Source organism: Oncorhynchus masou, unplaced genomic scaffold, assembly GCF_036934945.1.
Source record: "Oncorhynchus masou masou isolate Uvic2021 unplaced genomic scaffold, UVic_Omas_1.1 unplaced_scaffold_13___fragment_6___debris, whole genome shotgun sequence".
NCBI classification, from domain to species: domain Eukaryota; kingdom Metazoa; phylum Chordata; class Actinopteri; order Salmoniformes; family Salmonidae; genus Oncorhynchus; species Oncorhynchus masou.
The window spans coordinates 299,429-326,138 of record NW_027016670.1 but is presented as its reverse complement, the minus strand read 5'-3'; the positions used below and the strand labels follow the sequence as shown (position 1 = coordinate 326,138).

At 46.0% G+C, this 26,710-nt stretch overlaps 1 pseudogene; it reads right to left on the bottom strand.

The window, feature by feature from the left end:
- Positions 1 to 26,710, bottom strand: part of LOC135539014 (neuropilin-2-like) — a 227,318-nt pseudogene that overhangs the window by 28,853 nt on the left and 171,755 nt on the right.

Here is a 26,710-nt window from a genome sequence, read left to right as displayed (position 1 = left end):
CCCCAGATATCTCTGGCTTAAACGGATGAGATTTATCAACCCCAGATATCTCTGGCTTAAACAATGAGATGCATTCCCCCAGATATCAATGGCTTAAACTGATGAGATGCACCACCCCCCAAAATATCTCTGGCTTAAACTGATGAGATGCATCCCCCCAGATATCTCTGGCTTAAACTGATGAGATGCATCCCCCCCAGATATCTCTGGCTTAAACTGATGAGATGCATCCACCCAGATATCTCTGGCTTAAACTGATGAGATGCATCCCCCCAAGATATCTCTGGCTTAAACTGATGAGATGCATCCCCCCAAGATATCTCTGGCTTAAACTGATGAGATGCATCCCCCCAAGATATCTCTGGCTTAAACTGATGAGATGCATCCCCCCAAGATATCTCTGGCTTAAACTGATGAGATGCATCCCCCCAAGATATCTCTGGCTTAAACTGATGAGATGCACCCCCCCCAGATATCTCTGGCTTAAACTGATGAGATGCATCCACCCAGATATCTCTGGCTTAAACTGATGAGATGCATCCCCCCCTAGATATCTCTGGCTTAAACTGATGAGATGCATCCCCCGCCCCCAGATATCTCTGGCTTAAACTGATAAGATGCGTCCCCCCAGATATCTCTGGTTTAAACTGATGACATGCAACCCCCCAGATATCTCTGGCTTAAACTGATGAGATGCACCACCCCCCAAGATATCTCTGGCTTAAACTGATGAGATGCATCCCCCCCAAGATATCTCTGGCTTAAACTGATGAGATGCATCCCCCCAAGATATCTCTGGCTTAAACTGATGAGATTTATCAACCCCAGATATCTCTGGCTTAAACTGATGAGATGGATCCCCCAGATAGCTCTGGCTTAAACTGACGAGATGCATCACCCCCAGATATCTCTGGCTTAAACTGATGAGATTTATCAACCCCAGATATCTCTGGTGTAAACTGATGAGATGCACCCCCCCCAGATATCTCTGGCTTAAACGGATGAGATTTATCAACCCCAGATATCTCTGGCTTAAACTGATGAGATGCATCCTCCCCAGATATCTCTGGCTTAAACTGATGAGATGCATCCCCCGCCCCCAGATATCTCTGGCTTAAACTGATAAGATGCGTCCCCCCAGATATCTCTGGTTTAAACTGATGACATGCAACCCCCCAGATATCTCTGGCTTAAACTGATGAGATGCACCACCCCCCAAGATATCTCTGGCTTAAACTGATGAGATGCATCCCCCCAAGATAACTCTGGCTTAAACTGATGAGATGCATCCCCCCAAGATATCTCTGGCTTAAACTGATGAGATTTATTAACCCCAGATATCTCTGGCTTAAACTGATGAGATGGATCCCCCCATATAGCTCTGGCTTAAACTGACGAGATGCATCACCCCCAGATATCTCTGGCTTAAACTGATGAGATTTATCAACCCCAGATATCTCTGGTGTAAACTGATGAGATGCACCCCCCCAGATATCTCTGGCTTAAACGGATGAGATTTATCAACCCCAGATATCTCTGGCTTTAACTGATGAGATGCATCCCCCCAGATATCAATGGCTTAAACTGATGAGATGCATCCTCCCCAGAAATCTCTGGCTTAAACTGATGAGATGCGCCCCCCAGATATCTCTGGCTTAAACTGATGAGATGCATACACCCAGATATCTCTGGCTTAAACTGATGAGATGCATCCCCCCAGATATCTCTGGCTTAAACTGATAAGATGCATCCCCCCAGATATCTCTGGCTTAAACTGATGAGATGCATCCTCCCCAGAAATTTCCGGCTTAAACTGATGAGATGCACCCCCAGATATCTCTGGCTTAAACTGATGAGATGCACCCCCAGATATCTCAGGCTTAAACTGATGAGATGCATCCCCCCAGATATCTCTGGCTTAAACTGATGAGATGCATGCCCCCAGATATCTCTGTCTTAAACTGATGAGATGCACCTCCCCCAGATATCTCAGGCTTAAACTGATGAGATGCATCCCCCCAGAAATCTCTGGCTTAAACTGATGAGATTTATCAACCCCAGATATTTCTGGCTTAAACTGATGAGATGCATCCACCCCAGATATCTCTGGCTTAAACTGATGAGATGCATCCCCCCAGATATTTCTGGCTTAAACTGATGAATGGCACTCCCCCTCCCCCAGATATCTATGGCTTAAACCGATGAGATGCATCCCCCAGACAGCTCTGGCTTAAACTGATGAGATGCACCCCCCAGATATCTCTGGCTTAAACGGATGAGATTTATCAACCCCAGATATCTCTGGCTTAAACTGATGAGATGCATCCTCCCCAGATATCTCTGGCTTAAACTGATGAGATGCATCCCCCGCCCCCAGATATCTCTGGCTTAAACTAATAAGATGCGTCCCCCCAGATATCTCTGGTTTAAACTGATGACATGCAACCCCCCAGATATCTCTGGCTTAAACTGATGAGATGCACCACCCCCCAAGATATCTCTGGCTTAAACTGATGAGATGCATCCTCCCCAGAAATCTCTGGCTTAAACTGATGAGATGCGCCCCCCAGATATCTCTGGCTTAAACTGATGAGATGCATACACCCAGATATCTCTGGCTTAAACTGATGAGATGCATCCCCCCAGATATCTCTGGCTTAAACTGATAAGATGCATCCCCCCAGATATCTCTGGCTTAAACTGATGAGATGCACCACCCCCCAGATATCTCTGGCTTAAACTGATAAGATGCACCCCACCCCCAGATATCTCTGGCTTAAACTGATGAGATGCATCCTCCCCAGAAATCTCTGGCTTAAACTGATGAGATGCACCCCCCAGATATCTCTGGCTTAAACCGATGAGATGCATGCCCCCCAGATATCTCAGGCTTAAACTGATCAGATGCATCCCCCCCAGATATCTCTGGCTTAAACTGATGAGATGCATGCCCCCCAGATATCTCTGTCTTAAACTGATGAGATGCACCTCCCCCCAGATATTTCTGGCTTAAACTGATGACATGCACTCCCCCCTCCCCCCAGATATCTATGGCTTAAACTGATGAGATGCATCCCCCCCAGATATCTCTGGCTTAAACTGATGAGATACACCCCCCCAGATATCTCTGGCATAAACTGATGAGATGCATGCCCCCCAGATATCTCTGTCTGAAACTGATGAGATGCACCCCCCCAGATATCTCTGGCTTAAACTGATGAGATGCATCCCCCCCAGATATCTCTGGCTTAAACTGGTGAGATTTATCAACCTCAGATATCTCTGGCGTAAACTGATGAGATGCACCCCCCCAGATATCTCTGGCTTAAACGGATGAGATTTATCAACCCCAGATATCTCTGGCTTAAACTGATGAGATGCACACCCCCAGATATCTCTGGCTTAAACGGATGAGATGCATCCCCCAGATATTTCTGGCTTAAACTGATGACATGCACTCCCCCTCCCCCCAGATATCTATGGCTTAAACTGATGAGATGCATACCCCCAGATATCTCTGGCTTAAACTGATGAGATGCATCCCCCCAGATATCTCTTGCTTAAACTGATTAGATTTATCAACCCCAGATATCTCTGGCTTAAACTGATGAGATGCACCCCCCAGATATCTCTGTCTTAAACTGATAAGATGCGTCCCCCCAGATATCTCTGGCTTAAACTGATGAGATGCATACACCCAGATATCTCTGGCTTAAACTGATGAGATGCATACACCCAGATATCTCTGGCTTAAACTGATGAGATGTATACACCCAGATATCTCTGGATTAAACTGATGAGATGCACCCCCCCCATATATCTCTGGCTTAAACTGATGAGATGCATCTCCCCAAGATATCTCTGGCTTAAACTGATGAGATGCATCCCCCCCAGATATCTCTGGCTTAAACTGATGAGATTTATACTGATGAGATTTATCAACCCCAGATATCTCTGGCGTAAACTGATGAGATGCACACCCCCAGATATCTCTGGCTTAAACGGATGAGATTTATCAACCCCAGATATCTCTGGCTTAAAATGATGAGATGAATCCTCCCCAGATATCTCTGGCTTAAACTGATGAGATGCATCCCCCGCCCCCAGATATCTCTGGCTTAAACTGATCAGATGCATCCCCTCAGATATCTCTGGTTTAAACTGATGACATGCAACCCCCCAGATATCTCTGGCTTAAACTGATGAGATGCACCACCCCCAAGATATCTCTGGCTTAAACTGATGAGATGCATCCCCCGCCCCCAGATATCTCTGGCTTAAACTGATGAGATGCACTCCCCCCTCCCCCCAGATATCTCTGGCTTAAACTGATGACATGCAACCCCCCAGATATCTCTGGCTTAAACTGATGAGATGCACCACCCCCCAAGATATTTCTGGCTTAAACTGATGACATGCATCCCCCAGATATTTCTGGCTTAAACTGATGACATGCACTCCCCCCTCCCCCCAGATATCTATGGCTTAAACTGATGAGATGCATACCCCCAGATATCTCTGGCTTAAACTGATGAGATGCATCCCCCCAGATATCTCTTGCTTAAACTGATTAGATTTATCAACCCCAGATATCTCTGGCTTAAACTGATAAGATGCGTCCCCCAGATATCTCTGGCTTAAACTGATGAGATGCATACACCCAGATATCTCTGGCTTAAACTGATGAGATGCATACACCCAGATATCTCTGGCTTAAACTGATGAGATGTATACACCCAGATATCTCTGGATTAAACTGATGAGATGCACCCCCCCCATATATCTCTGGCTTAAACTGATGAGATGCATCTCCCCAAGATATCTCTGGCTTAAACTGATGAGATGCATCCCCCCCAGATATCTCTGGCTTAAACGGATGAGATTTATCAACCCCAGATATCTCTGGCGTAAACTGATGAGATGCACACCCCCAGATATCTCTGGCTTAAACGGATGAGATTTATCAACCCCAGATATCTCTGGCTTAAAATGATGAGATGAATCCTCCCCAGATATCTCTGGCTTAAACTGATGAGATGCATCCCCCGCCCCCAGACATCTCTGGCTTAAACTGATCAGATGCATCCCCTCAGATATCTCTGGTTTAAACTGATGACATGCAACCCCCCAGATATCTCTGGCTTAAACTGATGAGATGCACCACCCCCCAAGATATCTCTGGCTTAAACTGATGAGATGCATCCCCCCAAGATATCTCTGGCTTAAACTGATGAGATGCACCACCCCCCAAGATATCTCTGGCTTAAACTGATAAGATGCATCCCCCAAGATATCTCTGGCTTAAACTGATGAGATGCATCCCCCCAAGATATCTCTGGCTTAAACTGATGAGATGCATCCCCCCAAGATATCTCTGGCTTAAACTGATGAGATGCACCCCCCAAGATATCTCTGGCTTAAACTGATGAGATGCATCCCCCAAGATATCTCTGGCTTAAACTGATGAGATGCATCCCCCAAGATATCTCTGGCTTAAACTGATGAGATGCATCCCCCAAGATATCTATGGCTTAAACTGATGAGATGCATCCCCCCAGATATCTCTGGCTTAAACTGATGAGATGCAACCACCCAGATATCTCTGGCTTAAACTGATGAGATGCATCCCCCCCCTAGATATCTCTGGTTTAAACTGATGAGATGCATCCCCCCAGATATCTCTGGCTTAAACTGATGAGATTTATCAACCCCAGATATCTCTGGCTTAAACTGATGAGATGGATCCCCCCAGATAGCTCTGGCTTAAACTGACGAGATGCATCACCCCCAGATATCTCTGGCTTAAACTGATGAGATTTATCAACCCCAGATATCTCTGGCTTAAACTGATGAGATGCATCCCCCCCTAGATATCTCTGGCTTAAACTGATGAGATGCATCCCCCCAGATATCTCTGGCTTAAACTGATGAGATTTATCAACCCCAGATATCTCTGGCTTAAACTGATGAGATGGATCCCCCCAGATAGCTCTGGCTTAAACTGACGAGATGCATCACCCCCAGATATCTCTGGCTTAAACTGATGAGATGCACCCCCCAGATATCTCTGGCTTAAACTGATGAGATTTATCAACCCCAGATATCTCTGGCTTAAACTGATGAGATGCATCCCCCCAGATATCAATGGCTTAAACTGATGAGATGCATCCTCCCCAGAAATCTCTGGCTTAAACTGATAAGATGCGCCCCCCAGATATCTCTGGCTTAAACTGATGAGATGCATACACCCAGATATCTCTGGCTTAAACTGATGAGATGCATCCCCCCAGATATCAATGGCTTAAACTGATGAGATGCACCACCCCCCAGATATCTCTGGCTTAAACTGATAAGATGCACCCCACCCCCAGATATCTCTGGCTTAAACTGATGAGATGCATCCTCCCCAGAAATCTCTGGCTTAAACTGATGAGATGCACCCCCCAGATATCTCTGGCTTAAACCGATGAGATGCACCCCCCAGATATCTCAGGCTTAAACTGATGAGATGCATCCCCCCCAGAAATCTCTGGCTTAAACTGATGAGATTTATCAACCCCAGATATTTCTGGCGTAAACTGATGAGATGTATCCCCCCCAGCTATCTCTGGCTTAAACTGATGAGATGCATCCCCCCAGATATTTCTGGCTTAAACTGATGACATGCACTCCCCCCTCCCCCCAGATATCTATGGCTTAAACTGATGAGATGCATACCCCCAGATATCTCTGGCTTAAACTGATGAGATGCATCCCCCCAGATATCTCTTGCTTAAACTGATTAGATTTATCAACCCCAGATATCTCTGGCTTAAACTGATGAGATGCACCCCCCAGATATTTCTGTCTTAAACTGATAAGATGCGTCCCCCCAGATATCTCTGGCTTAAACTGATGAGATGCATACACCCAGATATCTCTGGCTTAAACTGATGAGATGCATACACCCAGATATCTCTGGATTAAAATGATGAGATGTATACACCCAGATATCTCTGGATTAAACTGATGAGATGCACCCCCCCCATATATCTCTGGCTTAAACTGATGAGATGCATCTCCCCAAGATATCTCTGGCTTAAACTGATGAGATGCATCCCCCCCAGATATCTCTGGCTTAAACTGATGAGATTTATACTGATGAGATTTATCAACCCCAGATATCTCTGGCGTAAACTGATGAGATGCACACCCCCAGATATCTCTGGCTTAAACGGATGAGATTTATCAACCCCAGATATCTCTGGCTTAAAATGATGAGATGAACCCTCCCCAGATATCTCTGGCTTAAACTGTTGAGATGCATCCCCCGCCCCCAGATATCTCTGGCTTAAACTGATCAGATGCGTCCCCTCAGATATCTCTGGTTTAAACTGATGACATGCAACCCCCCAGATATCTCTGGCTTAAACTGATGAGATGCACCACCCCCCAAGATATCTCTGGCTTAAACTGATGAGATGCATCCCCCCAAGATATCTCTGGCTTAAACTGATGAGATGCACCACCCCCCAAGATATCTCTGGCTTAAACTGATAAGATGCATCCCCCCAAGATATCTCTGGCTTAAACTGATGAGATACATCCCCCCAAGATATCTCTGGCTTAAACTGATGAGATGCATCCCCCAAGATATCTCTGGCTTAAACTGATGAGATGCACCACCCCCAAGATATCTCTGGCTTAAACTGATGAGATGCATCCCCCCAGATATCTCTGGCTTAAACTAATGAGATGCATCCCTCCCCAGATATCTCTGGCTTAAACTGATGAGATGCATCCACAAAGATATCTCTGGCTTAAACTGATGAGATGCATCCCCCCCTAGATATCTCTGGCTTAAACCTATGAGATGCATCCCCCAAGATATCTCTGGCTTAAACTGATGAGATGCATCCCCCAAGATATCTCTGGCTTAAACTGATGAGATGCATCCCCCAAGATATCTCTGGCTTAAACTGATGAGATGCATCCCCCAAGATATCTCTGGCTTAAACTGATGAGATGCATCCCCCCAAGATATCTCTGGCTTAAACTGATGAGATGCATCCCCCCAGATATCTCTGGCTTAAACTGATGAGATGCACCCCCCCCAGATATCTCTGGCTTAAACTGATGAGATGCAACCACCCAGATATCTCTGGCTTAAACTGATGAGATGCATCCCCCCCTAGATATCTCTGGCTTAAACTGATGAGATGCATCCCCCCAGATATCTCTGGCTTAAACTGATGAGATTTATCAACCCCAGATATCTCTGGCTTAAACTGATGAGATGGATCCCCCCAGATAGCTCTGGCTTAAACTGACGAGATGCATCACCCCCAGATATCTCTGGCTTAAACTGATGAGATTTATCAACCCCAGATATCTCTGGCTTAAACTGATGAGATGCATCCCCCCTAGATATCTCTGGCTTAAACTGATGAGATGCATCCCCCCAGATATCTCTGGCTTAAACTGATGAGATTTATCAACCCCAGATATCTCTGGCTTAAACTGATGAGATGGATCCCCCAGATAGCTCTGGCTTAAACTGACGAGATGCATCACCCCCAGATATCTCTGGCTTAAACTGATGAGATGCACCCCCCCAGATATCTCTAGCTTAAACGGATGAGATTTATCAACCCCAGATATCTCTGGCTTAAACTGATGAGATGGATCCCCCCAGATATCAATGGCTTAAACTGATGAGATGCATCCTCCCCAGAAATCTCTGGCTTAAACTGATAAGATGCGCCCCCCAGATATCTCTGGCTTAAACTGATGAGATGCATACACCCAGATATCTCTGGCTTAAACTGATGAGATGCATCCCCCAGATATCAATGGCTTAAACTGATGAGATGCACCACCCCCAGATATCTCTGGATAAAACTGATAAGATGCACCCCACCCCCAGATATCTCTGGCTTAAACTGATGAGATGCATCCTCCCCAGAAATCTCTGGCTTAAACTGATGAGATGCACCCCCCAGATATCTCTGGCTTAAACCGATGAGATGCACCCCCAGATATTTCTGGCTTAAACTGATGACATGCACTCCCCCTCCCCCAGATATCTCTGGCTTAAACTGATGAGATGCATCCCCCCAAGATATCTCTGGCTTAAACTGATGAGATGCATCCCCCCAAGATATCTCTGGCTTAAACTGATGAGATGCACCACCCCCCAAGATATCTCTGGCTTAAACTGATGAGATGCATCCCCCCCAGATATCTCTGGCTTAAACTGATGAGATGCATCCCTCCCCAGATATCTCTGGCTTAAACTGATGAGATGCATCCACAAAGATATCTCTGGCTTAAACTGATGAGATGCATCCCCCCCTAGATATCTCTGGCTTAAACCTATGAGATGCATCCCCCAAGATATCTCTGGCTTAAACTGATGAGATGCATCCCCCAAGATATCTCTGGCTTAAACTGATGAGATGCATCCCCCAAGATATCTCTGGCTTAAACTGATGAGATGCATCCCCCAAGATATCTCTGGCTTAAACTGATGAGATGCATCCCCCAAGATATCTCTGGCTTAAACTGATGAGATGCATCCCCCCAGATATCTCTGGCTTAAACTGATGAGATGCACCCCCCAGATATCTCTGGCTTAAACTGATGAGATGCAACCACCCAGATATCTCTGGCTTAAACTGATGAGATGCATCCCCCTAGATATCTCTGGCTTAAACTGATGAGATGCATCCCCCAGATATCTCTGGCTTAAACTGATGAGATTTATCAACCCCAGATATCTCTGGCTTAAACTGATGAGATGGATCCCCCAGATAGCTCTGGCTTAAACTGATGAGATGCATCACCCCCAGATATCTCTGGCTTAAACTGATGAGATTTATCAACCCCAGATATCTCTGGCTTAAACTGATGAGATGCATCCCCCTAGATATCTCTGGCTTAAACTGATGAGATGCATCCCCCAGATTTCTCTGGCTTAAACTGATGAGATTTATCAACCCCAGATATCTCTGGCTTAAACTGATGAGATGGATCCCCCCAGATAGCTCTGGCTTAAACTGACGAGATGCATCACCCCCAGATATCTCTGGCTTAAACTGATGAGATGCATCCCCCAGATATCAATGGCTTAAACTGATGAGATGCATCCTCCCCAGAAATCTCTGGCTTAAACTGATAAGATGCGCCCCCAGATATCTCTGGCTTAAACTGATGAGATGCATACACCAAGATATCTCTGGCTTAAACTGATGAGATGCATCCCCCCAGATATCAATGGCTTAAACTGATGAGATGCACCACCCCCCAGATATCTCTGGCTTAAACTGATAAGATGCACCCCACCCCCAGATATCTCTGGCTTAAACTGATGAGATGCATCCTCCCCAGAAATCTCTGGCTTAAACTGATGAGATGCACCCCCCAGATATCTCTGGCTTAAACCGATGAGATGCACCCCCCAGATATTTCTGGCTTAAACTGATGACATGCACTCCCCCCTTCCCCCAGATATCTATGGCTTAAACCGATGAGATGCATCCCCCAGCTATCTCTGGCTTAAACTGATGAGATGCATCCCCCAGATATTTCTGGCTTAAACTGATGACATGCACTCCCCCTCCCCCCAGATATCTATGGCTTAAACCGATGAGATGCATCCCCCAGATATCTCTGGCTTAAACTGATGAGATGCACCCCCAGATATCTCTGGCTTAAACTGATGAGATGCATCCTCCCCAGAAATCTCTGGCTTAAACTGATGAGATACACCCCCCAGATATCTCTGGCATAAACTGATGAGATGCATGCCCCCAGATATCTCTGTCTGAAACTGATGAGATGCATCCCCCAGATATCTCTGGCTTAAACTGATGAGATGCATCCCCCCCAAGATATCTCTGGCTTAAACTGATGAGATGCATCCCCCAAGATATCTCTGGCTTAAACTGATGAGATGCACCACCCCCAAGATATCTCTGGCTTAAACTGATAAGATGCATCCCCCAAGATATCTCTGGCTTAAACTGATGAGATACATCCCCCAAGATATCTCTGGCTTAAACTGATGAGATGCATCCCCCAAGATATCTCTGGCTTAAACTGATGAGATGCACCACCCCCCAAGATATCTCTGGCTTAAACTGATGAGATGCATCCCCCCCAGATATCTCTGGCTTAAACTGATGAGATGCATCCCTCCCCAGATATCTCTGGCTTAAACTGATGAGATGCATCCACAAAGATATCTCTGGCTTAAACTGATGAGATGCATCCCCCCCTAGATATCTCTGGCTTAATCCTATGAGATGCATCCCCCCAAGATATCTCTGGCTTAAACTGATGAGATGCATCCCCCCAAGATATCTCTGGCTTAAACTGATGAGATGCATCCCCCCAAGATATCTCTGGCTTAAACTGATGAGATGCATCCCCCCAAGATATCTCTGGCTTAAACTGATGAGATGCATCCCCCCAAGATATCTCTGGCTTAAACTGATGAGATGCATCCCCCAGATATCTCTGGCTTAAACTGATGAGATGCACCCCCCCAGATATCTCTGGCTTAAACTGATGAGATGCAACCACCCAGATATCTCTGGCTTAAACTGATGAGATGCATCCCCCCTAGATATCTCTGGCTTAAACTGATGAGATGCATCCCCCAGATATCTCTGGCTTAAACTGATGAGATTTATCAACCCCAAATATCTCTGGCTTAAACTGATGAGATGGATCCCCCAGATAGCTCTGGCTTAAACTGACGAGATGCATCACCCCCAGATATCTCTGGCTTAAACTGATGAGATTTATCAACCCCAGATATCTCTGGCTTAAACTGATGAGATGCATCCCCCCTAGATATCTCTGGCTTAAACTGATGAGATGCATCCCCCCAGATATCTCTGGCTTAAACTGATGAGATTTATCAACCCCAGATATCTCTGGCTTAAACTGATGAGATGGATCCCCCCAGATAGCTCTGGCTTAAACTGACGAGATGCATCACCCCCAGATATCTCTGGCTTAAACTGATGAGATGCACCCCCCCCCCAGATATCTCTAGCTTAAACGGATGAGATTTATCAACCCCAGATATCTCTGGCTTAAACTGATGAGATGCATCCCCCCAGATATCAATGGCTTAAACTGATGAGATGCATCCTCCCCAGAAATCTCTGGCTTAAACTGATAAGATGCGCCCCCCAGATATCTCTGGCTTAAACTGATGAGATGCATACACCCAGATATCTCTGGCTTAAACTGATGAGATGCATCCCCCCAGATATCAATGGCTTAAACTGATGAGATGCACCACCCCCCAGATATCTCTGGCTTAAACTGATAAGATGCACCCCACCCCCAGATATCTCTGGCTTAAACTGATGAGATGCATCCCCCAGCTATCTCTGGCTTAAACTGATGAGATGCATCCCCCAGATATTTCTGGCTTAAACTGATGACATGCACTCCCCCCTCCCCCCAGATATCTATGGCTTAAACCGATGAGATGCATCCCCCCAGATATCTCTGGCTTAAACTGATGAGATGCACCCCCCCAGATATCTCTGGCTTAAACTGATGAGATGCATCCTCCCCAGAAATCTCTGGCTTAAACTGATGAGATACACCCCCCCAGATATCTCTGGCATAAACTGATGAGATGCATGCCCCCCAGATATCTCTGTCTGAAACTGATGAGATGCATCCCCCCCAGATATCTCTGTCTGAAACTGATGAGATGCATCCCCCCAGATATCTCTGGCATAAACTGATGAGATGCATCCCCCCAGATATCTCTGGCATAAACTGATGAGATTTATCAACCCCAGATATCTCTGGCGTAAACTGATGAGATGCACCCCCCCAGATATCTCTGGCTTAAACGGATGAGATTTATCAACCCCAGATATCTCTGGCTTAAACTGATGAGATGCATCCCACCCAGATATCAATGGCTTAAACTGATGAGATGCACTCCCCCCTCCCCCCAGATATCTATGGCTTAAACTGATGAGATGCATACCCCCAGATATCTCTGGCTTAAACTGATGAGATGCATCCCCCCAGATATCTCTTGCTTAAACTGATTAGATTTATCAACCCCAGATATATCTGGCTTAAACTGATGAGATGCACCCCCCCCCCCAGATATCTCTGGCTTAAACTGATGAGATGCACCCCCCAGATATCTCTGGCTTAAACTGATAAGATGCGTCCCCCCAGATATCTCTGGCTTAAACTGATGAGATGCATACACCCAGATATCTCTGGCTTAAACTGATGAGATGCATACACCCAGATATCTCTGGCTTAAACTGATGAGATGCATACACCCAGATATCTCTGGATTAAACTGATGAGATGCATCCCCCCCAAGATATCTCTGGCTTAAACTGATGAGATGCATGCCCCCCAGATATCTCTGTCTGAAACTGATGAGATGCACCCCCCAGATATCTCTGGCTTAAACTGATGAGATGCATCCCCCCCAGATATCTATGGTTAAAACTGATGAGATGCATCCCCCCCAGATATCTCTGGCTTAAACTGATGAGATGCATACACCCACATATCTCTGGTTTAAACTGATGAGATGCACCCCCCCAGATATCTCTGGCTTAAACTGATGAGATGCATACACCCAGATATCTCTGGCTTAAACTGATGAGATGCATGCCCCCCATATATCTCTGTCTGAAACTGATGAGATGCACCCCCCCAGATATCTCTGGCTTAAACTGATGAGATGCATCCCCCCAGATATCTCTGGATTAAACTGATGAGATGCACCCCCCCAGATATCTCTGGCTTAAACTGATGAGATGCATACACCCAGATATCTCTGGCTTAAACTGATGAGATGCATGCCCCCCATATATCTCTGTCTGAAACTGATGAGATGCATCCCCCAGATATCTCTGGCTTAAACTGATGAGATGCATCCCCCCCAGATATCTCTGGCTTAAACTGATGAGATTTATCAACCCAGATATCTCTGGCTTAAACTGATGGCATGCACTCCCCCCTCCCCCCAGATATCTATGGCTTAAACTGATGAGATGCATCCTCCCCAGATATCTCTGGCTTAAACTGATGAGATGCGTCCCCCCAGATATCTCTGGCTTAAACTGATGAGATGCATACACCCAGATATCTCTGGCTTAAACTGATGAGATGCATGCCCACCCAGGTATCTCTGGCTTAAACTGATGAGATGCATCCCCCCAGATATCTATGGCTTAAACTGATGAGATGCATCCCCCCAGATATCTCTGGATTAAACTGATGAGATGCACCCCCCCAGATATCTCTGGCTTAAACTGATGAGATGCATACACCCAGATATCTCTGGCTTAAACTGATGAGATGCATGCCCCCCAGATATCTCTGTCTGAAACTGATGAGATGCATCCCCCCCAATATATCTCTGGCTTAAACTGATGAGATGCACCCCCCCCCCCAGATATCTCTGGCTTAAACTGATGAGATGCATACACCCACATATCTCTGGTTTAAACTGATGAGATGCACCCCCCCAGATATCTCTGGCTTAAACTGATGAGATGCATACACCCAGATATCTCTGGCTTAAACTGATGAGATGCATCCCCCCAGATATCTCTGGATTAAACTGATGAGATGCACCCCCCCAGATATCTCTGGCTTAAACTGATGAGATGCATCCCCCCAGATATCTCTGGATTAAACTGATGAGATGCACCCCCCCAGATATCTCTGGCTTAAACTGATGAGATGCATACACCCAGATATCTCTGCCTTAAACTGATGAGATGCATGCCCCCCATATATCTCTGTCTGAAACTGATGAGATGCATTCCCCAGATATCTCTGGCTTAAACTGATGAGATGCATCCCCCCCAGATATCTCTGGCTTAAACTGATGAGATTTATCAACCCAGATATCTCTGGCTTAAACTGATGGCATGTACTCCCCCCTCCCCCCAGATATCTATGGCTTAAACTGATGAGATGCATCCTCCCCAGATATCTCTGGCTTAAACTGATGAGATGCGTCCCTTCAGATATCTCTGGCTTAAACTGATGAGATGCATACACCCAGATATCTCTGGCTTAAACTGATGAGATGCATGCCCACCCAGGTATCTCTGGCTTAAACTGATGAGATGCATCCCCCCAGATATCTATGGCTTAAACTGATGAGATGCATCCCCCCAGATATCTCTGGATTAAACTGATGAGATGCACCCCCCAGATATCTCTGGCTTAAACTGATGAGATGCATACACCCAGATATCTCTGGCTTAAACTGATGAGATGCATGCCCCCAGATATCTCTGTCTGAAACTGATGAGATGCATCCCCCCAAGATATCTCTGGCTTAAACTGATGAGATGCATCCCCCCCAGATATCTCTGGCTTAAACTGATGAGATGCATACACCCACATATCTCTGGTTTAAACTGATGAGATGCACCCCCCCAGATATCTCTGGCTTAAACTGATGAGATGCATACACCCAGATATCTCTGGCTTAAACTGATGAGATGCATGCCCCCCATATATCTCTGTCTGAAACTGATGAGATGCACCCCCCCAGATATCTCTGGCTTAAACTGATGAGATGCATCCCCCCAGATATCTCTGGATTAAACTGATGAGATGCACCCCCCCAGATATCTCTGGCTTAAACTGATGAGATGCATACACCCAGATATCTCTGGCTTAAACTGATGAGATGCATGCCCCCCATATATCTCTGTCTGAAACTGATGAGATGCATTCCCCAGATATCTCTGGCTTAAACTGATGAGATGCATCCCCCAGGTATCTCTGGCTTAAACTGATGAGATTTATCAACCCAGATATCTCTGGCTTAAACTGATGGCATGTACTCCCCCCTCCCCCCAGATATCTATGGCTTAAACTGATGAGATGCATCCTCCCCAGATATCTCTGGCTTAAACTGATGAGATGCGTCCCCCAGGTATCTCTGGCTTAAACTGATGAGATGCGTCCCCCCAGATATCTATGGCTTAAACTGATGAGATGCATCCCCCCAGATATCTCTGGATTAAACTGATGAGATGCACCCCCCCAGATATCTCTGGCTTAAACTGATGAGATGCATACACCCAGATATCTCTGGCTTAAACTGAGGAGATGCATGCCCCCCAGATATCTCTGTCTGAAACTGATGAGATTCATCCCCCCAAGATATCTCTGGCTTAAACTGATGAGATGCATCCCCCAGATATCTCTGGCTTAAACTGATGAGATGCACCCCCAGATATCTCTGTCTTAAACTGATGCGATGCATACACCCAGATATCTCTGGCTTAAACTGATGAGATGCATGCCCCCCAGATATCTCTGTCTGAAACTGATGAGATGCACCCCCAGATATCTCTGGCTTAAACTGATGAGATGCATCCCCCCAAGATATCTCTGGCTTAAACTGATGAGATGCACCCCCCCCCCAGATTTCTCTGGCTTAAACTGATGAGATGCATACACCCAGATATTTCTGGCTTAAACTGATGGCATGCACTCCCCCCTCCCCCCAGATATCTATGGCTTAAACTGATGAGATGCATCCCCCCCAGATATCTCTGGCTTAAACTGATGAGATGCATCCCACCAGATAACTCTGGCTTAAACTGATGAGATGCATCCCCCCCAGATATCTCTGGCTTAAACTGATGAGATGCATCCCCCCAGGTATCTCTGGCTTAAACTGATGAGATGCATCATCCCCCCAGATATCTCTGGCTTAAACTGATGAGATGCATCCCCCCAGATATCTCTGGCTTAAACTGACGAGTTGCACCCCCTAGATAGCTCTGGCTTAAACTGACGAGATGCATCACCCCCAGATAACTCTGGCTTAAACTGATGAGATTTATCAACCCCAGATATCTCTGGCTTAAACTGATGAGATGCATCCTCCCCAGAAATCTCTGGATTAAACTGATGAGATGCACCCCCAGATATCTCTGGCTTAAACTGATGAGATGCATACACCCAGATATCTCTGGCTTAAACTGATGAGATGCGTCCCCCAGATATCTCTGGATTAAACTGATGAGATGCACCCCCAGATATCTCTGGCTTAAACTGATAAGATGCACTCCACCCCCAGATATCTCTGGCTTAAACTGATGGCATGCACTCCCCCTCCCCCAGATATCTATGACTTAAACTGATGAGATGAATCCCCCAGATATCTCTGGCTTAAACTGATGAGATGCATCCCCCTAGATGTCTCTGGCTTAAACTGATGAGATGCATCCCCCAGATATCTCTGGCTTAAACTGATGAGATTTATCAACCCCAGATATCTCTGGCTTAAACTGATGAGATGCATCCCCCAATATCTCTCTGGCTTAAACTGATGAGAGACATAACCAGCAGATATCTCTGGCTTAAACTGATGAGATGCACCCCCCAGGTATCTCTGGCTTAAACTGATGAGATGGATCCCCCAGATATCTATGGCTTAAACTGATGAGATGCATCCCCCCAGATATCTCTGGCTTAAACTGATGAGATGCATCCCACCACATGACTCTGACTTAAACTGATGAGATGCAACCCCCAGATATCTCTGACTTAAACTAATGAGATGCATCACCCCCAGATATCTCTGTCTTAAACTGATGAGATGCATGCCCCCCAGATATCTCTGTCTTAAACTGATGAGATGCAGCTCCCCCAGATATCTCTGGCTTAAACTGATGAGATGAATGCCCCCAGATATATCTGTCTTAAACTGATGAGATGCAGCTCCCCCCAGATATCTCTGGCTTAAACTGATGAGATGCATCCCCCAATATATCTCTGGCTTAAACTGATGAGATGCATCCCCCAGATATCTCTGGCTTAAACTGATGAGATGCATCCCCCAGATATCTCTGGCTTAAACTGATGAGATGCATCCCCCAGATATCTCTGGCTTAAACTGATGAGATGCACCCCCAGATATCTCTGGCTTAAACTGATGAGATGCACCCCACCCCTAGATATCTCTGGCTAAAACTGATAAGATGCGGCCCCCAGATATCTCTGGCTTAAACTGATGAGATGCAACCCCCACATATCTCTGGCTAAAACTAATGAGATGCACCCCCCCCAGATATCTCTGGCTTAAACTGATGAGATGCATCCCCCCAGATATCTCTGGGTTAAACTGATGAGATGCACCCCCCCAGATATCTCTGGCTTAAACTGATGACATGCATCCCCCCAGATATCTCTGGCTTAAACTGATGAGATGCATCCCACCAGATAACTCTGGCTTAAACTGATGAGATGCACCCCCCAGATATCTCTGTCTTAAACTGATGAGATGCACCCCCCCCCAGATATCTCTGGCTTAAACTGATGAGATGAATCCCCCAGATATCTCTGGCTTAAACTGATGAGATGCATCCCCCAATTTGTAAGTCGCTCTGGATAAGAGCGTCTGCTAAATGACTTAAATGTAAATGTAAACTGATGAGATGAATCCCCCCAGATATCTCTGACTTAAACTGATGAGATGCACCCCCCAGATATCTCTCACTTAAACTGATGAGATGCACCCCCTTAGATATCTCTGGCTTAAACTGATGAGATGCACCCCCCCAGATTTCTCTGGCTTAAACTGATGAGATGCATACACCCAGATATTTCTGGCTTAAACTGATGGCATGCTCTCCCCCTCCCCCAGATATATCTGTCTTAAACTGATGAGATGCACCCCCAGAATCTCTGGCTTAAACTGATGAGATGCATACACCCAGATATCTCTGGATTAAACTGATGAGATGCACCCCCAGATATCTCTGGCTTAAACTGATGAGATGCATACACCCAGATATTTCTGGCTTAAACTGATGGCATGCTCTCCCCCTCCCCCAGATATATCTGTCTTAAACTGATGAGATGCACCCCCCCAGAATCTCTGGCTTAAACTGATGAGATGCATCCCCCCAGATATCTCTGGCTTAAACTGATGAGATGCACCCCCCAGATTTCTCTGGCTTAAACTGATGAGATGCATACACCCAGATATTTCTGGCTTAAACTGATGAGATGCACCCCCCAGATATCTATGACTTAAACTGATGAGATGCATCCCCCAGATATCTCTGGCTTAAACTGATGAGATGCATCCCACCAGATAACTCTGGCTTAAACTGATGAGATGCACCCCCCAGATATCTCTGTCTTAAACTGATGAGATGCACCCCCCCCAGATATCTCTGGCTTAAACTGATGAGATGAATCCCCCCAGATATCTCTGGCTTAAACTGATGAGATGCATCCCCCCAATTTGTAAGTCGCTCTGGATAAGAGCGTCTGCTAAATGACTTAAATGTAAATGTAAACTGATGAGAAGCATCTCCCCCAGATATCTCTGACTTAAACTGATGAGATGCACCCCCCAGATATCTCTCACTTAAACTGATGAGATGCACCCCCTTAGATATCTCTGGCTTAAACTGATGAGATGCACCCCCCAGATTTCTCTGGCTTAAACTGATGAGATGCATACACCCAGATATCTATGATTTAAACTGATGAGATGCATCCCACCCAGATATCTCTGGCTTAAACTGATGAGATGCATCCCACCAGATAACTCTGGCTTAAACTGATGAGATGCACCCCCCAGATATCTCTGTCTTAAACTGATGAGATGCACCCCCCAGATATCTCTGGCTTAAACTGATGAGATGCATCACCCCCAGATATCTTTGGCTTAAACTGACGAGATGCACCCCCTAGAAAGCTCTGGCTTAAACTGACGAGATGCATCACCCCCAGATAACTCTGGCTTAAACTGATGAGATTTATCAACCCCAGATATCTCTGGTGTAAACTGATGAGATGCACCCCCAGATATCTCTGGCTTAAACTGATGAGATGCATCCTCCCCAGAAATCTCTGGCTTAAACTGATGAGATGCACCCCCCAGATATCTCTGGCTTAAACTGATGAGATGCATCCTCCCCAGAAATCTCTGGCTTAAACTGATGAGATGCATCCCCCAAGATATCTCTGGCTTAAACTGATGAGATGCACCCCCCAGATATCTCTGGCTTAAACTGATGAGATGCATCCCCCCAGATATCTTTGGCTTAAACTGACGAGATGCACCCCCTAGATAGCTCTGGCTTAAACTGACGAGATGCATCACCCCCAGATAACTCTGGTTTAAACTGATGAGATTTATCAACCCCAGATATCTCTGGCTTAAACTGATGAGATGCATCCCCCAGATATCAATGGCTTAAACTGATGAGATGCATCCTCCCCAGAAATCTCTGGCTTAAACTGATGAGATGCACTCCACCCCCAGATATCTCTGGCTTAAACTGATAAGATGCGTCCGCCCAGATATCTCTGGCTTAAACTGATGAGATGCAACCCCCAGATATCTCTGGCTTAAACTGATGAGATGCAGCCCCCCAGATATCTCTGGCTTAAACTGATGAGATGCATCCACCCCCAGATATCTCTGGCTTAAACTGATGAGATGCAACCCCCAGATATCTCTGGCTTAAACTGATGAGATGCAGCCCCCCAGATATCTCTGGCTTAAACTGATGAGATGCATACACCCAGATATTTCTGGCTTTTATTGGTGGCATCCCCTCCCCCTCCCCCAGATATCTCTGTCTTAAACTGATGAGATGCACCCCCCAGATATCTCTGGCTTAAACTGATGAGATGCATCCCCCAGATATCTCTGGCTTAAACTGATGAGATGCATCCCCCAGATATCTCTGGCTTAAACTGATGAGAAGCATCCCCCAAAGATATCTCTGGCTTAAACTGATGAGAGACATAACCAGCAGATATCTCTGGCTTAAACTGATGAGATGCATCACCCCCAGATATCTCTGGCTTAAACTGATGAGATGCATCCCCCAGGTATCTCTGGCTTAAACTGATGAGATGCATCCCCCCAGATATTTCTGGCTTAAACTGATGAGATGCACCCCCCAGATATCTCTGGCTTAAACTGATGAGATGCATACACCCAGATATTTCTGGCTTTTATTGGTGGCATGCACTCCCCCTCCCCCAGATATCTATGACTTAAACTGATGAGATGCATCCCCCAGATATCTCTGGCTTAAACTGATGAGATGCATCCCCCAGATATCTCTGGCTTAAACTGATGAGATGCATCCCACCAGATAACTCTGGCTTAAACTGATGAGATGCACCCCCCAGATATCTCTGTCTTAAACTGATGAGATGCACCCCCAGATATCTCTGTCTTAAACTGATGAGATGCACCCCCAATATCTCTGGCTTAAACTGATGAGATGCATCCCCCAGATATCTCTGGCTTAAACTGATGAGATGCATCCCCCAGATATCTCTGGCTTAAACTGATAAGATGCGTCCGCCCAGATATCTCTGGCTTAAACTGATGAGATACAACCCCCCAGATATCTCTGGCTTAAACTGATGAGATGCAGCCCCCCCAGATATCTCTGGCTTAAACTGATGAGATGCATCCACCCCCAGATATCTCTGGCTTAAACTGATGAGATGCAATCCCCCCAGATATCTCTGGCTTAAACTGATGAGATGCAGCCCCCCAGATATCTCTGGCTTAAACTGATGAGATGCATACACCCAGATATTTCTGGCTTTTATTGGTGGCATCCCTCCCCTCCCCCAGATATCTCTGTCTTAAACTGATGAGATGCACCCCCAGATATCTCTGGCTTAAACTGATGAGATGCATCCCCCAGATATCTCTGGCTTAAACTGATGAGATGCATCCCCCAGATATCTCTGGCTTAAACTGATGAGATGCATCCCCCCAAGATATCTCTGGCTTAAACTGATGAGAGACATAACCAGCAGATATCGCTGGCTTAAACTGATGAGATGCATCCCCCCCTAGATATCTCTGGCTTAAACTGATGAGATGCATCCCCCCAGGTATCTCTGGCTTAAACTGATGAGATGCATCCCCCCAGATATTTCTGGCTTAAACTGATGAGATGCACCCCCCAGATATCTCTGGCTTAAACTGATGAGATGCATACACCCAGATATTTCTGGCTTTTATTGGTGGCATGCACTCCCCCTCCCCCAGATATCTATGACTTAAACTGATGAGATGCATCCCCCAGATATCTCTGGCTTAAACTGATGAGATGCATCCCCAGATATCTCTGGCTTAAACTGATGAGATGCATCCCACCAGATAACTCTGGCTTAAACTGATGAGATGCACCCCCAGATATCTCTGTCTTAAACTGATGAGATGCACCCCCCAGATATCTCTGTCTTAAACTGATGAGATGCACCCCCCAATATCTCTGGCTTAAACTGATGAGATGCATCCCCCAGATATCTCTGGCTTAAACTGATGAGATGCATCCCCCCAGATATCTCTGGCTTAAACTGATGAGAAGCATCCCCCAAAGATATCTCTGGCTTAAACTGATGAGAGACATAACCAGCAGATATCTCTGGCTTAAACTGATGAGATGCATCACCCCCAGATATCTCTGGCTTAAACTGATGAGATGCAACCCCCAGATATCTCTGGCTTAAACTGATGAGATGCATCCCCCAGGTATCTCTGGCTTAAACTGATGAGATGCACCCCCCCCCAAGATATCTCTGGCTTAAACTGATGAGATGCATCCCCCAGATATCTCTGGCTTAAACTGATGAGATGCACCCCCCCAGATATCTCTGGCTTAACCTGATGAGATGCATCCCCCAAGATATCTCTGGCTTAAACTGATGAGATGCACCACCCCCAAGATATCTCTGGCTTAAACTGATGAGATTCATCCCACCAGATAACTCTGGCTTAAACTGATGAGATGCACCCCCAGATATCTCTGGCTTAAACTGATGAGATGCACCCCCCAGATATCTATGACTTAAACTGATGAGATGCATCCCCCCCAGATATCTCTGGCTTAAACTGATGAGATGCATCCCAGCAGATATCTCTGGCTTAAACTGATGAGATGCACCCCCCAGATATCTCTGTCTTAAACTGATGAGATGGATCCCCCAGATATCTATGACTTAAACTGATGAGATGCATCCCCCAGATATCTCTGGCTTAAACTGATGAGATGCATCCCACCAGATAACTCTGGCTTAAACTGATGAGATGCATCCCCCCAGATATCTCTGTCTTAAACTGATGAGATGCATCCCCCAGATATTTCTGGCTTAAACTGATGAGAGACATAACCAGCAGATATCTCTGGCTTAAACTGATGAGATGCATCCCCCCCAGGTATCTCTGGCTTTTATTGGTGGCATGCACTCCCCCCCCCCCCCCAGATATCTCTGGCTTAAACTGATGAGATGCATCACCCCAGATATCTCTGGCTTAAACTGATGAGATGCATCCCCCCCTAGATATCTCTGGCTTAAACTGATGAGATGCATCCCCCCAAGATATCTCTGGCTTAAACTGAGAGATTTAGATTTCCCCAGGTTTGGACATCGACTTTAGGGTTTTAATGTCTGATTTATTTTCTTTGTTGTTGTTTTGTTTATTGCTTATTTTCGTCGAAATTGGTGCGTCATCTTCAACTGCACGTCTTTTTCCAAGCGATTCACAGGAGAAAGTAGACATTCACGATCGATATATCAATGAAGAGATATGTGAAAAACACCTTGAGGGTTGATTCTAAACAGGGTTTGCCGTGTTTCAGCCGATATTATGGAGTTAATTTGGAAAACAGTTCGCCGTTTTGATGACTGAATTTTCGGGTTTTTTTTGGTACCCAAACGTGATGAACAAAACGGAGCGATTTCTCCTACACAAAGAATCTTTCAGGAAAAACTGAACATTTGCTATGTAACTGAGAGTCTCCTCATTGAAAACATCCAAAGTTCTTCAAAGGTAAATGATTTTATTTGAATCCTTTTCTGGTTTTTGTGCAAATGTTGCCCGCTAAATGCTACGCTAAATGCTACGCTAGCTATCACAAATGCTTGTTTTGCTATGGTTCAAAAGCATATTTTGAAAATCTGAGATGACAGTGTTGTTAAGAAAAGGCTAAGCTTGAGAGCTAGCACATTCATTTAATTTCATTTGCGATTTTCATAAATAGTTAACATTACGTTATGCTAATGAGCTTGAGGCTATAACTGGATAAAGTTTTTTTCATAGCCAAACGTGAACAAACGGAGCGATTTGTCCTACACAAATAATATTTTTTGAAAAACTGAACATTTGCTATCTAACTGAGAGTCTCCTCATTGAAAACATCTGAAGTTCTTCAAAGGTAAATGATTTTATTTGAATGATTTTCTTGTTTTTGTGAAAATGTTGCTGGCTGAATTCTAGGCTTATAGCTATGCTAGCTATCAATACTCTTGCACAAATGCTTGTTTAGCTATGGTTGAAAAGCATATTTTGAAAATCTGAGATGACAGTGTTGTTAACAAAAGTCTAAGCTTGAGAGCAAATATATTTATTTAGTTTCATTTGCGATTTTCATGAATAGTTAACGTTGCGTTATGCTAATGAGCTTGAGGCTATAGGATCCCGGATCCGGGATTGCTCGACGCAAGAAGTTAAGAGAAAGAGGGAGAGCTAGAGAGGAGAGAGAAATCGAGAGAAAAGGGGAAAGAGAGGGAGAGAGAAGGAGAAAGGGGGAGAGAGAAAGAGAGTGAGAGAGAAAGAGAGAGAGACAGAGAGAGAGAGAGAAATGAGAAAGAAAGGGAGAGTAAGAGAGAGAGAGAAAGGGAGAAAGGTAGAGAGAGAGTGGTAGACTAACAGATGAGCTAAATGCCTTCCATGCTCCCTTCGAGACAAGCAACACTGAACCATGCATGAGAGCACCAGCTGTTCTGAACGACTGTGTGATCACGCTCTCGGCAGCCGATGTGAACAAGACCTTTAAACAGGTCAACATTCACAAAGCCGCTGGGCCTGACGGATTACCAGGACGTGTACTCAAAGCATGCACGGACCAACTGGAAAGTGTCTTCACTGACATTTTCAACCACTCCCTGACTGAGTCTGTAATACCAACATGTTTTAAGCAGACCACCATAGTCCCAAGGCCCAAGGAAAAGAAGGTAACATGACTAAATGATTAGTTCTCAGATCTGTAGCCATGAAGTGCTTTGAAAGGCTGGTCATGGCTCACATCAACAGCATCCTACCAGAAACCCTAGACACACTCCAATTCGCATACCGCCTCAACAGATCTACAAATGATACAATCTCAATCGCACTACACCCTGCCCTTTCCCACCTGGGCAAAAGGAACACTTATTTGAGAATGCTGTTCATTGACTAAGGGTAGGCAACAACACATCTGCCACGATGATCCTCAACACTGGGGCCCCTCAGGGTGTGTACTTAGTCCCCTCCTGTACTCCCATTTCACCCACGACTGCATGGCCAAACACCGCTCCAACACAATCATTAAGTTTGCTGATGTGACAACAGTGGTTGGCCTGATCACCGACAACAATGAGACAGCCAATAGGAAGGAGGTCAGAGACCTGGTCGGGTGTGCCAGGACAACAACCTCTCCCTCAACGAGATCAAGACAAAGGAGATGATTGTGGACTACAGGAAAAGGAGGACAGAGCCACGCCCCCATTCTCATCGATGGGGCTGTAATGGAGCAGGTTGAGAGCTTCAAGTTCCTTGGCGTCCACATCACCAACAAACTAACATGGTTCAAACACACCAAGACGGTTGTGAAGAGGGCACGACAAAACCTATTCCCCCTCAGGAGACTGAAAAGATTTGGCATGGGTCCTCTGACTGTCTGGTTCTCTGACTGTCTGGTCCTCTGACTGTCTGGTCCTCTGACTGTCTGGTTCTCTGACTGTCTGGTCCTCTGACTGTCTGGTTCTCTGACTGTCTGGTCCTCTGACTGTCTGGTTCTCTGACTGTCTGGTTCTCTGACTGTCTGGTTCTCTGACTGTCTGGTTCTCTGACTGTCTGGTTCTCTGACTGTCTGGTTCTCTGACTGTCTGGTTCTCTGACTGTCTGGTCCTCTGACTGTCTGGTTCTCTGACTGTCTGGTCCTCTGACTGTCTGGTTCTCTGACTGTCTGGTTCTCTGACTGTGCTTTGCTGTACTTCAGCCAGCCTGCCCCTCCCAGACAGACAGAGCAGTGAGGTTTAGGGTTAGGTGTGGAGGACTTACGTGTGCACTGTTCCAGCTCTGTACTAGAGCTCATGTGAATGTTGTCTATCCAGATGTGTCCTCTGTTTCCGTGCTCAAAGTAACCCTCAATCACCACCTGACAAAGAGGAGCGAAGAGAAGAGAAGAGGAGCGTGAGAGGAGTGAAGAGGAGAGGATGTGAGAGGAGAGAAGCAGAGAGGAGCGGAGCGTGAGAGGAGCATAGAGGAGCAGAGAGGAGCGGAGAGGAGCAGAGAGGAGCGGAGCGTGAGAGGAGCGGAGAGGAGCGGAGCGTGAGAGGAGCATAGAGGAGCAGAGAGGAGCAGAGAGGAGTGAAGAGGAGCAGAGAGGAGCGGAGCGTGAGAGGAGCGGAGAGGAGCAGAGAGGAGCAGAGAGGAGCGGAGCGTGAGAGGAGCAGAGAGGAGCAGAGAGGAGCAGAGAGGAGCGAAGCGTGAGAGGAGCAGAGAGGAAAGGAGAGGAAAGGAGAGGAAGGAGCGGAGAGGAGAGGAGAGGAGAGGAGAGGAGAGGGAGGAGCAGAGAGGAAAGGAGAGGAGAGGGAGCGGAGAGGAGAATGAGAGGAGAATGAGAGGAAAGGAGAGGAGAGGAAAGGA